At 37.9% G+C, this 14,409-nt stretch overlaps 1 protein-coding gene across 5 annotated transcripts in view; it reads left to right on the forward strand.

Annotated features, from left to right (window-relative positions):
- Window positions 1–14,409, forward strand: part of plxnb2b (plexin b2b) — a 629,608-nt gene that overhangs the window by 147,224 nt on the left and 467,975 nt on the right. For all 5 annotated transcript variants that reach the window (XR_009824287.1, XR_009824286.1, XR_009824288.1 and 2 more), the window contains exon 3: window positions 3,980–4,120. The gene's annotated coding sequence lies outside the window, so the exon portion shown is untranslated. The remainder of the gene's footprint in view (window positions 1–3,979; window positions 4,121–14,409) is intronic.

Consider the following 14,409-nt stretch of genomic DNA (forward strand, 5'->3'; position numbering starts at 1 on the left):
CAGTGCATAAACTCACAACAAATTACACACCTGCAAATCAGTGTGACTTCTGCTGTTGCCGTATCCGCAATACACCGATAGGGAGAAGCTTTTATTTACACGATGAGTCGGGTGTGTCTTGACCTCCGCCGAACCCCTGAGCCCGACTCACCGAACCCCTAGAGTTCGATCGAACCCAGGTTAAGAACCACTGGACTAGACGTATAAGATTTAATCGGATTTAGCGATTAGGAGTGACAGATTGTTTGGTAAACGTATAGCATGTTCTATACGTTATAGTTATTTGAATGACTCTTACCATAATATGTTACGTTAACATACCAGGCATGTTCTCAGTTGGTTATTTATGCGTCATATAACGTACACTTATTCAGCCTGTTGTTCACTATTCTTTATTTATTTTAAATTGCCTTTCAAATGTCTATTCTTTATCAAATACATTTCCCCAAAAAATGCGACTTATACTCCAGTGTGACTTATATATGTTTTTTTTCCTTCTTTATTATGCATTTTCGGCCGGTGCGACTTATACTCCGAAAAATACGGTATGCGCAATTGTGCATTTGAACAGTGGTATATGTAGATGTGTATATATATATATATATATATATATATATATATATATATATATATATATATATATATATATATATATATATATATATATATATATATATATTAAGGGTGTAGGAAAAAATCGATTCGAATTCGAATCGCGATTCCCACGTTGTGCGATTCAGAATCGATTCTCATTTATAAAAAAAAATTTATTTAATCAATCCAACAAAACAATACACAGCAATACCATAACAATGCAATCCAATTCCAAAACCAAACCCGACCCAGCAACACTCAGAACTGCAATAAACAGAGCAATTGAGAGGAGAAACAAACACGACACAGAACAAACCAAAAGTAGTGAAACAAAAAGTAATATTATCAACAACAGTATCAATATTATTTACAATTTCAACGTAGCAGTGATTAAAAATCCCTCATTGACATTATCATTAGACATTTATAAAAATTAAAAAAAAATAACAATAGTGTCACAGTGGCTTACACTTGCATCGCATCTCATAAGCTTGACCACACTGTGCCCAATATTTTCACAAAGATAAAATAAGTCATATTTTTGGTTCATTTAATAGTTAAAACAAATTTACATTATTGCAATCAGTTGATAAAACATTGTCCTTTACAATTATAAAAACTTTTTACAAAAATCTACTACTCTGCTTGCATGTCAGCAGACTGGGGTAGATCCTGCTGAAATCCTATGTATTGAATGAATAGAGAATCGTTTTGAATCGGGGAAAAAAATCGTTTTTGAATCGAGAATCGTGTTGAATTGAAAAAAAAAAAAAAAGATTTTGAATCGAATCGTGACCCCAAGAATCGATATTGAATCGAATCGTGGGACACCCAAAGATTCACAGCCCTAATATATATATATATATATATATATATATATATATATATATATATATATATATATATATATATATATATATATATATATATATATATATATATATCCTCCTGGTAGGGGTGTATCCCTTTATGGAGGATGCCTGTGCGTGACTTAGTTTAATGTGGGGAGACTGGTGCACAGACAGTCACCACACGATCCTTGACAGAATTGGGTCAGGGTCCAGTGGCATGGAGTCCAAGACGACTGGGGACCCTTTTCTGCTGCAGCCGTCTTCCGCCTGCTCCGCCGTTAAAGTCTTCACCATATCCCTGGCTAGGGGACAGTCAGGTACTAGGCCTTTGCCAAGGGCCACCTGGGGTAACAGTAGTAAAGGGGTTAACCTCCTAGTGCCCCAAGACCCCATAGAGGAGCCTCCACTGCCGGATGCACTTTAACGTCATGCCCAGGACATATATATATATATATATATATATATATATATATATATATATATATATATATATATATATATATATATATATATATATATATATATATATATATATATATATATATATATATATATATATATATATATATATATATATATGTAACAGTCAGCGTTCTGCGTTGTGTATTTTCTTAGTGAAGCACACACACCGGAGTTGAATCACAGGGATTTGTTCACCTTTTTTTGGAAAAAAACAAAAACAGGGCGTCACACACATTCTACGGCAAACGGAATCTCTCTCCACAGCTCCGAGCGTCAGTGCTCACTCAAATCAATTATATATGTTTAAACGTGGAAATGGAAATAACAATAATAATAATAATAATAATAAAGGTCAATAAAGCATAAAATAGTCTGAAATAAATAAATTAAATAAAACACAGTATATAAAATATATACTTCAGCAAATAACAATATTTATTAAGAAAAAGGATCCTTAAATGTGCAGCAATACACCTCATCTTTCCCACCCACATCAATTATTTTTATATTTTTTATACAATAAACTAAGCCAAAAAAACTCATAACAGACATACCTTTTTTTAGAAAAAAACAAAAACAGGGCGTCACACACAGTCCACGGCAAACAGAATCTCTCTCCACTAAAGAATAAAGAAAAAAATACACACTCATATAAATGCTACAGCGGCACACAAGATGTCCACACAGACACACAACAGAGCCCCTGACCCGTGCACAAACTCACGAGACAGGAGACCCCGCAACAACTGCCGCTAGCAGTAAGCTAATCAAGCTAATCCACACATCCTTTAGCATACAAAAGTTAGTTTTTTTTCAACAATTCAACAACCATTCGGGAATTCAACACGCATGCACACCAACAAGTCACAAAACAGTGTGCATTCCCACAAAACACTTCTAAAAGCGACAACCAAAAAGTTTATAAAAAAACAAAAGGAGAGAGACATAAACGTGACTTACCAGCTCCGAGCGTCAGTGCTCACTGAAGCTGGTCACAAAGGTGCGACTCCAAATCACCCCTCAGGGAAAAATGTTGTGAATAATTGACCAAAATTAAAATAAAATAAAATTTAGCTCGGCTTTTTGGTCAGAAAATGTAAACCGATACTTTGATTTATTTATCTGCTGAAGTGTACTGTTTACATGAACTGATGACCAAATAAAAACCATTGAATTGAATTGAACTGAATGAGTGCCCAATAGTAAAGGAGCTGGTCGGATCTCTCGGTGAGTTGGGTCGCTCTATATATATATATATATATATATATATATATATATATATATATATATATATATATATATATATATATATATATATATATATATATATATATATATAGTCTCATTGTTGTAGACACACACAGAAAAAGATGTGATTACCGTGTCAGACCACTAACATGTGTAGTAGTGCACATAAAGCCTTCTTTCTGGTTTCTTCTTGGGCTAAAAGTCTGTGGGACTTTTTTTTATGAGTGGTCCTCCCTTAGCCTCTCACCCCCTCACCCTGTAGCTCTGATCTCCTGTCCCAGAGAGTAGCTTCTCGGCCTGGTAATTGCATGTCTGCCGGCCACCACACCTGTTGTTGTCACTGCAGCCCTGGAAGAGAGGTGTGTGTGTGTGTGTGTGTGTGTGTGTGTGTGTGTGTGTGTGTGTGTGTGTGTGTGTGTGTGTGTGTGTGTGTGTGTGTGTGTGTGTGTGTGTGTGTGTGTGTGTGTGTGTGTGTGTGTGTGTGTGTGTGTGTGTGTGTGTGTGTGTGTGTGTGTGTGTGTGTGTGTATGTGTGTGTGTGCGTGTGTGCATGCGCGCGCGCGCAGGCGTACAGTGACCTCTGCACCCAATTGCTCTGAACAACCTCCTCGCCATCAGCACCTTTCTGCCATGGGTGCAAAGCTCTAGGGAGTAACAGTGTGTATGTGCTCGCTGCCCTCAATGCTGATTGGATTTATCTCTAACCTTCAGATTCACCTACAGTGTGTGTGTTTGTGCGTGTGTATAACATGTATCTGTGTGTATAACATGTGCATGTTTGTGTGTGTTTTTGTCCCTCCTAATCCTTGCCTCTTTCCCTTGCAGAGTCGGGGTTCTTCATGAAGCCGGGTGTCAGTGGCGGTGTCCAACTAATTGGCTAAGTTAGCCCGAGGCTGTCGGCTCGTGATTGACGTGTCAAGTCAAGGAGGTTTCACTCTCCACACCAACACCACCATCTTCCCCAGAGTGAGTATAGCACCCATGTTCCATCTACATTGGAACCTCCATGTTTGAACTTCAATTGGTTCTTGAACTGGAAAATAGGAAGGTTTGTATATTGAAGCAAATTTCTCCAAAAGAAACCATGTAAAGATGAATGATGGGGTTCAGCCTCGACAAAATCCATATTGCTGGGTTGCATATGAAGTCACATCTGTTTTTCTTCTTCGTATGCTTCATTCACATGATGGTGTAGTGGATTGTCCGAAGCTTAAACAGGCAACAAAAGTAGTTTAGTACAACAAATTTATTTACCCATTATCAGAAGTGCAGGTTGAATTATGTTACTCCGGAGTAAACAAGACACACACAAGCCAAAATCACTGTCGAGTTCCGGTCTTCTGCCATTTTTTATATGTCTCTTGTGCGTCATTGTTTTTTATCTAGTGCGTCATAATTATTTTGTTTTGGTTTTATCTGTTCCAAAACAACCTTGTATCTCTTAGTCATATTTGGAAATTCTAAACATTCTGTAGACAGGTTGGCACAACTCCATATTCACCTTTGTCCCACTGGTCCATTCAATGGCACAAAATGGAAGAGAATTGAAAATGAGCGGACATTCTTATTAGACATGCAATACAGGTCAAAGGTCAGAAATTCTACTACATACTTGCCTTCCAGGGTCTTAAGACCCTGGACCAAAACAATTTCTGATGTAGACCACTAAGTTAAATCTCTACCACAGATAGAGGCAAAAACCTCAATGTTTTTATACGAGGCAAAAATTCCGTCTATGACCATCCTTCAGAGCGATCGCTGTTACCAGCCTGCAGTAAAACCATCTCACAGAACACAATTAGTGGCCTACCCTTTGATTTAGTAAAGGAATAACAAATACTTTGATCATGAACATCATTGAACATAAATATATGAATGTATATAGACTTATGACTGTAAGACATTTGCAAAAATATTTTTCCCGGCATTTGCAATGAATGTAGTTACTAATATTGTTAATTACCAATTGATTTTGAACACACAACTGAATTTCGTATGAGTCCATGTTCGATTAGTGCTCGTACAGATGGCTCGGTGGTGCCTCAGGCTGTTGGCCTGCCGACACCTCGTTGGGCTTTTGGCTGCCTTGGTGAAGAAAGAGATCCACTCAAACAGTCTGTCTCTGTCTCTTCTTGGGGTGTGGTTCAGTCCATTGGGCAGACTGTGCAATGGCATGTGCGCGCTGGCCGCTTTGGGGAAAAGCTGAGAAAAAGTTGGAGCTGTGGGGGCTTTGGGGAAGGCGGGGGCAGAGTATGGGGCGTGGGGCTTTGGTCCAGGCCTCCTCGCCGCTTCGGCACTCCCGACACTTCTTTCCACAGCTGCTGGAGTCCTGGTGGACACATTGGCTGGCAACCTTAGTTGTTCTCGTCATCGCTGGCAAGGTGTTGTCTCTCCTCTCGGTTCCTTCCAGTCAGGTATCGGGTGTTGGTCCTGGATTGGCTTTGACCGTGCCCCTCTTAGCGAGTGGAAGGGAATCTGGAGTGGCTGCTTTCATCCTCAAATCTGCACAGAGGAACTGGCACACAAATTCTACATTTTGCAAACTTACCATTTTGGTCTCATGGTCTTTCCACCTTCCTAGGAAGCTGCTGGTCCTGAGAAGTGCTGATCTTGGGACTGAAGAAGATTAACCTGTTTTCTTAAATTAGGTGCCGTTGTTTGACCTAATCTTTTTGGGGAAACCATGTCGGGATATTAGATAATTCACAAAACATTTAATTACTGAATTGGCACCCTCCTTTGAGGTTGGGGTTGCTTCCGCCAACCACTGCAATTGTCAATCTAAATCATTACGTTCCTTTATCCTTGTACCGGATTGATCATATTGATTAAATAAAACCTCAACACGCTCAAACTTGACCCAATCCAAACTCACCTTCCCCCTCTGTCCCTCTTACAGGGACAGTGTTAGTCGTAGTAATAGTAATAGTAGTAGTAGTAGTGGTAGTAATAGTAGTATCAGAAACATCCAAGAAAAAGAAAAGGCAGCTGATAGTCAAGCGCAGCAAGAACAGAGGCGGATGACATGTCATGTTTGAGGTCACTGTTCGCTTTTGCAATAGTACTTTGATATTTTACAACACCTAGTGAATTATTGTGGCCTCAATAATTCACTAAATAGTTGTATTTAATTTAGTCTATCTATGATGGGACAATGCACAGAAACATTAAGTTCAGAAACAGATATGTTCTGTACCAGATTATATCTAAATAGCTACTTTCCATCTGTAGTCCCTGGCTACCTAAATTAAAGGGATCCAAAAATCAAGCAATAAAATTATGACACTAATTAATCATAATAAATATATACATTCATCTATTTATGTTCAATGATGTTCATGATCAAAGTATTTGTTATTCCTTTACTAAATCAAAGGGTAGGCCACTAATTGTGTTCTGTGAGATGGTTTTAGTGGAGGCTGGTAACAGCGATCACTCTGAAGGAGGGTCATAGACGGAATTTTTGCCTCGTATAAGAACATTGAGGTTTTTGCCTCTATCTGTGGTAGAGATTTAACTTAGTGGTCTACATCAGAAATTGTTTTGGTCCAGGGTCTTAAGACCCTGGAAGGCGGGTATGTATTAGAATTTCTGACCTTTGACCTATATTGCATGTCTAATAAGAATGTCCGCTCATTTTCAATTCTCTTCCATTTTGTGCCATTGAATGGACCAGTGGGACAAAGGTGAATATGGAGTTGTGCCAACCTGTCTACAGAATGTTTAGAATTTCCAAATATGACTAAGAGATACAAGGTTGTTTTGGAACAGATAAAACCAAAACAAAATAATTATGACGCACTAGCTAAAAAACAATGACGCACAAGAGACATATAAAAAATGGCAGAAGACCGGAACTCGACAGTGATTTTGGCTTGTGTGTGTCTTGCTTACTCCGGAGTAACATGTGGTCTGTCTGCACGGCCAACTTAATTCAACCTGCACTTCTGATAATGGGTAAATACATTTGTTGTACTAAACTACTTTTGTTGCCTGTTTAAGCTTCGGACAATCCACTACACAAATTGGCGTCACGAACAGAATTGAAAATGAGCGGACATTCTTATTAGACATGCAATATAGGTCAAAGGTCAGAAATTCTACTACAATGGTCAAGCAGCTTGAGTGTAGCATTAAATGGGAACTGCACTTTTTTCAAGACTTTGTCTATCGTTGACAAGAGGTAATTAACTACGGCAAGATGTAAGCTAAGTTGTACGTCAGCACGAAACGCATTTGAGTTTGTAATGCACAACACTGTGATAGTACACCAATCTGTACTGAGTAAAAAACATGAACAATCATATTACAGTATCTGTAAAGTATTATTTCATGTTTTGTTTGTACACAGCTAGCTTGACAGTGTATGTACTGTAGTTGTAATAACACACATAACGTGCTGCATGTATCATGATCAGTAGTATAGTGACTCACTTGATGAATAGTTGTTCGATGGTCCAGCTAGCCGGGGATGTTTCCAGTTGATTTGGGTAAGCACTCCATTAATTCGGCATAGCTTGGCTGAAAAATTCCAGATTTGCAGCGTGACCATATCGCACCGACCTCACTCTATGGAAAGTGTCTGTTACTACATTATATATATACTTGCAGTGTGTATATTGTACATATTACATATTGTTATGAAGGTGTCTGTTACTACATCAGAAATCAGAAATACTTTATACTTTATTAATCCCTGAGGGGAAATTATATTATATATATACCTGCAGTGTGTATATAAAACATATTGTTATGAAGGTGTCTGTTACTACATTATATATATATATATATATATATATATATATATATATATATATATATATATATATATATATATATATATATATATATATATATATATATATATATATATATATATATATATATATATATACACTTGCAGTATGTATATAAAATATATTGTTATGAAGGTGTCTGTTACTACATTATATATATACATGCAGTGTGTATATTGTACATATTACATATTGTTATGAAGGTGTCTGTTATTACATTATATACATATATACTTGCAGTGTGTATATACAACATATTGTTATGAAGGTGTCTGTTACTACATTATATACTTGTTGTTTTAGAGACTTTGAAGGCTACAATGATGACTCCCATTAGCCGCATCTTCCAAGCGTTTTTTTATCATCTTTAAAATCCTAATAAAAAAAGAAGATATGTGTGTTCTTGTCTTTTATAATGATTGTGAATGAAAAATTCCCAAAAAAGTGCAGTTCCCCTTGTAAACAAGTGAGAGTGAGTGTAGAGTTTGAGCAGAAAATGTCGTATTGCTATTCTGTTCATGGGTGTTCCAGTCGTTCAAACAAAGAGATAGGAAAGAGCTTTCATAGAGTCCTGAAAGAAGTGGTTCATTAAAGTAATAAAGTCAGGAAACAAAAGTGTGTCAAAGAAAATGGCTCTTAAAAATATCACTTTCATCATCTTGTAGAATACAATCGGACCATGCTCATGTCTGCAGTGATCACTTTGTAAAATGTTTGTTTGAGAAATTTTCTGTGATGCAATCAAGTTTATTCTGTACTATGTTAGTAGTGTTTGAGAGCAGAACTAAAGATACATAAATGAGAAGAGATGGCATTAGGTTTTGTTCTTTTGTGGTTGCTATGCCTAAATATAACCTAGAAGACCTGCTTGTGCAAATAAACTAACGTCACGTTAAGTCCTAGTAATAAATATTGGGATTGTTGGTCCAATCCATTGTATTTTTGTTGTCCATTTTCATAACAGAAACTAAAACTTAGTTGTTGTTGTGCAGGAAAGCCTTAAGTGCTTTACTTTACACAGATGACCACATTACAGCGTCTTTGGTGATATTTGTTAGCATCAAGAAAATATCCTTCATAGTATTAATAAAGTAGATGAATAAATCTCAACAGCATATACTGAATCTTGATATCGCTAGCAAAAATTGATGAACAACAGGGACATCTACAGCTAAATAATGAAACAAAATATGAACTTCACAGCATAAAAACAATTGCAGACATGAATTGTAAATTAGGCTAATATTTGTAGCAGGAAATCAACTGCAAACAAACTTTTTTTTCTCATTAGCGTCACGATCACAGCAGCATGGCACTCGTTATGTCAATCAAATATGTTACTTAGCGATGTACGAATAAATCCAATTTTGTCTTTTACGGATTAATGTTTAATTTGTGGATCCTTCAGATGTAAAGACATGATGTTCCTCCAATCTTCTGTAAATACCGTAAGTGTCAAGTAAAGTGAGGTTGTTTTTCTTCTCTTAATCCGTTTTGGACTCGTATTGAGCAAGCAAAACTAGAATTTTTTTTTTGTCAAAGCATGTATTCCTGCTGTGTTGCCTATGCTGTTATTTTCCTGACAAATACACCACATGGTGGCGCTGCTATTAAACTCTATAAGTCACACAGTTTAAACATACTCTGTGACTTTAGGGTATTTAGCCGAATCCCCATAAAATTTGGTGTATATTTTTGGCGCGTGTGTGTAAAATGTGAGAAGGATTGGTTGAAAATCATGGCTGCCATGGGACTTAACAATGGATTTTCCGCATGTCGTTGACTATTTGTCTAATGATAGTAACATTTTGAGGATATACACTATGTATTTACATGAACATCTTCCAAAGCATTTTGACCACAACCCATAGATGGTGCCACAATTGTCATTTGTTAGGCCATTTTGTATTTTCACTCACACTCCCACATATTTTGTCTGTATTTCTTTTTCCAAAGAGTCCGCAGACTCTGTTTGCATCAGCTGTCCTTCACCTGACTCCATGTTTCATCTCGGTTTATCTCTTTGTGTCTCATTACTGAAGCTGCTCAAACATCTTCCTTCAATTATTTATAATTTGAATTAAATGCATGTTTTATTTAATTAATTTAACATAAAATTACTTTTAATCATTTAATGACTTTTTTAAGGATTTTTTAAAAATAATGATACATTTCGGTAATTATTTAAAGACGTATTTACCGTAATTTCCGGACCTACTCAGTGGCCTAGTGGTTAGAGTGTCCGCCCTGAGATCGGTAGGTTGTGAGTTCAAACCCCGGCCGAGTCATACCAAAGACTATAAAAATGGGACCCATTACCTCCTGCTTGGCACTCAGCATCAAGGGTTGGAATTGGGGGTTAAATCACCAAAAATGATTCCCGGGCGCGGCCACCGCTGCTGCCCACTGCTCCCCTCACCTCCCAGGGGGTGATCAAGGGTGATGGGTCAAATGCAGAGAATAATTTCGCCACACCTAGTTTGTGTGTGACAATCATTGGTACTTTAACTTTATAGAGCGCACCGACATTTAATCCGCACCCACCAAGTTTTAGAAAAAAATATTTTTCTAAAATAAGCCTATGAAATTGTTTTTTAAATATTTATTTACAAACCCTAATTATTTCCAACAGTTCATGTCACACGGTAGTAAAACAGCTGCTCGAAAAAAACAAAAGTCATCGTCATGGACCCACTGGCTGTGGAAGCTAGCTCTTCAATCAGCTAAACAGACTCAATAATTCCACCGTGACGTTGTGGTGAATTTACGAAACTGAAACATTACAAAAAGAATGCCATTGTAAGTTAATAATAAACGTGTTAGCATACTTGCTAATGCTAACAATGCGAGCTTGATTACATTACCATAGCACCTACAAATATGCATGAAAGCATTCCTACAGACATTACACATGGGATGGTATGTTAGATAAGAATTGTTTTAGTTCTATTGTAAAACGTTTAAACATTGCTTGGAATGATGAATGAAGAATCCTAAGAGCAGAAACACCGTAGATGTGAATAGTCGATGAAACGGGATATATTTCCGGTTCAAGGCGCGAAAGAGTAAGTACATTTTCAACCAGCAGCACTTGTGGTGAGCAAACTCGTCCAAAATCTGGCGCCATAGCTCAAACAATACCACACCTTTTCAGTGTGAAAACTATTTGTTCAATACAAAAGCCGTAGGGTTCAAAGCTTAGGAAAAAAAGTAGCGATTTATAGTCCAGAAAATCTGGTATATACTTTTGTCCCATTTGGCTCCCCCACACATTTCCAAGATTTTGAAGGTGTGGACACCTGTGATTGAAAATATGTTCTCGGATGACATTCTGACAATAAGATGTTTTAAAGTTAATTTAAATGATGCAAGCAAGTAATATAAAGTAAAATAAAAACCTTAGGAATCCAATGTTTAAGCTGTGGACATATTCAGGGGACAGGTGGAGGTCTGCGCTCTACTGCTGTTTGGCTTGTGGCCCCTTGGCTCTCTTGTTCCTTGCTGTGATAACAGGGGGATTTCATTACTGCAGTCCCCCCTCCACCGGGCAGCCACAAATATAAGTAAAAGTAGTCCCTATTTGACTCCCGACAGTTGTGGCCGAGCTGTATCGGACTTTTTCAAATCAACGGCAAGAGTTGGAAGGGTGCCTCTAATTAGTGGAGCCTCGGCTCTCTACTTATTAAGTCTCCTATTGTTTGGCTGTCAGGAGGCGGTAGAGGTAGCAGGCAAATGCTGAGCTCCAGTGAGAGGAAAAGGGAAAATGTGGCATTTTCAGCACCAGCTAACACTAGACCGGTCGCACGCAACACCAGCAAAAAAACAAACACTTTTTCTGGTGCTCAAAGAAGTGGAACATGGGCTGGAGGGTAAATGGTTTGGGTGTCGGGGAAAAACAACCCATCCAATTATAAGTCAAGCATCAGCCCATAACTTAGCAAGTATGTTGCGTATTCTGTCGACAACTTTTGTTTACTTGTTTCTGTGCTTGTTTATTAACCCTGAGTCATTAACAGTCGGCGTTGGTGCTCATTAAATGAAGATCCCCTGCAATTAACCGCTGCCGTAATCACTTTATATGAAGGGCTGTTAAAAGGGCTGTTTTGTCCATATTTCACTCACTGGAGGCCACGGCAGGCACTTGCTTGTGAATTGGAAAAAAAAGTGAGGAATTTAATAGCAAGCTGTAATTGCACATTTTCCTCCCGATGTGAACATGAAGATAAATGCTTGATGGCTAAACTTGACTGCTGCTTGATGCCTGACCTCTAAAGTGCTTTTAGCAAGCCTATGTTTTGTGTATTTGGTTCTAATGCTATGAGCTGCAATTGTGTGTGTGGCTTAAAAAGCGCTCTTGTGTACTTCATCCACTCTTGAAATTCATACTGTAACTTTGCACTTGTCCAATGTAATAGATGTCATATATCACTTACCACAACCTAACGTGAAGGAGTGGGACAGGAAGGCAAAAACATTGGCAACGCTAGCATAGCTAAGTTAGCTACAATACATTCACATTTTGACATCATGCTTGCTGAAGAGAAAATAACTCCCACACAGTGATGGGCAAGCTACTTGGAAAATGTAGTAAGGTAAGCTACAAATTACTCTTCATTAAATGTAGCTAAGCTACAGGGGAAGCTATACCCGAAGAATTGTTGCAGGCTACACTACAAGCTACACGACAAAAGTAGCTAGCTACATTTAACAACATTTCTATCTATGGGTCCACATGTATAATATCAATGTTATTGTAACTGTACAAATATTACTATTAACTATCTGTCATTTAGCTGGGGACACCCTACAACTACCTCGAGGGGTCCCCACACCCCACACTATGTATTTATTTAGTTTGCTTTTTCTTTGGCCCACCCCTATAATGTTATTCATTTTCTCTCCCTACAGTAAAAAACGGCATATATCTATATCTTGAAAAAAAACTTGTGTTGTTTGGGAACAGTTGGTAATGGTTATGTGCAATAAAACTTTTCATGAACTCACTTTAATGTGTGTTCCTACATTTGTGTTCCACATCTTGGATTAAGAGAGCGGTTATGATGTTGGTTTACAGAGTCAACAACTAAAAACTAAGGTTTTCTTTTCTCTAAAGGCATACATTTGTCTAAATATGGCCAAGGACACGCATTATTGTGGGTTTCCTGCACGTCATCTTCATCACTAAAGGAAAAATGTAATCTGCGGGAGAGAATTCCTCTGATATTTTCAAATAGTTTTTTTTTCCCCGAGTGGTCAGCTTGAAGCGTCCCTCTGTCTCTGACTTGAGTGCGTGTCTGTTATGATTTTTTCTTCTTGGTTTCAATAACCCACCTTATCTTTCCCCTGATTGGCCAGTCTGTCATGTTTGGCCCTAACCTTAGCCAATAGTGACTCATCATACCAACACCAACCAATCATCATGGATGTTCTCCGTATGTGTGGATGTTGTCATTCATCCAGGTCATTGGATTTTCCCCATATTTTATTTAGGCATGGATTCGCTGTCCCATTTTCAGTACATAACTACCATGTTTTTTATCATCTTTAAAATCCTATTAAAAAAATATGCATGTTTTTGTCTCTCATAATGATTGTGAACGATGGGCAAAATTCCCCAGAAGTTCCCCTTTAAATGCGCCTTATAATCCGGTGCGCCCTATGGTACAAAAAATACGGTAGCCTTCCATTTGACTGACAGGTCGTTGCTCCACAATGTCGTGTGAGTCCATATTAATGTTTTATGGGAAGCTACGGGATGATACGGCCATATATCAACACACCATGCAAAACAGATGGAGAGACTTGGTGTTGCCAATACATATACGGTAGATTTATATTAGCTTATACCAGTAGGGTGTTGTTGGAATTCTGACAAAGCACTTATTTCCACCATGAAATCACCTGTTGAACAAAATGTGGTTCCTTTGTGCTGGCTCCAAATTGATAAAAACAACACCAGTGCCCCCAAATCCCAACACATTAAACATTCTTACTTCCCATTTGTGGCGCTGAATCCATCATTATCATTCTTCTTCCATTTTGTTTGCGTCAAGCTTCGTCTCACATCCCAGAAGGAGATGTTGTAAATGTCATGGTAACGACACAGTGTTTGGAGCGTCCACCAGGATTTAGGAGGTGTCAGTCATCGCTCCCGTGAGGCTTTCCCTTGGCCCAACCCCCCGAAATGAATGAAGGGAGACCCGCTGTAGAGCAAACAACGTGTCTCCAGTTTGTTTATTGTCATCAATTTATTTATTTTTCATATTCCCCTGAGCACCACTGACCTATTTTTTTTTTTTAAATGTTGCTGTCAACACTAAAAGCAAGTCTGTCAGTTATAAAGTTTTAATGTTGATGTTTTAATTAAACCTGTTGAATGTTTTTGTGAGAATATCACAAATAACACTGCTGAGCGGACACTAGGGGTGTAATGATTCAATTTAACAACAATTCGATATT

The sequence above is a fragment of the Entelurus aequoreus genome, linkage group LG24, assembly GCF_033978785.1.
Source record: "Entelurus aequoreus isolate RoL-2023_Sb linkage group LG24, RoL_Eaeq_v1.1, whole genome shotgun sequence".
Classification (NCBI taxonomy): domain Eukaryota; kingdom Metazoa; phylum Chordata; class Actinopteri; order Syngnathiformes; family Syngnathidae; genus Entelurus; species Entelurus aequoreus.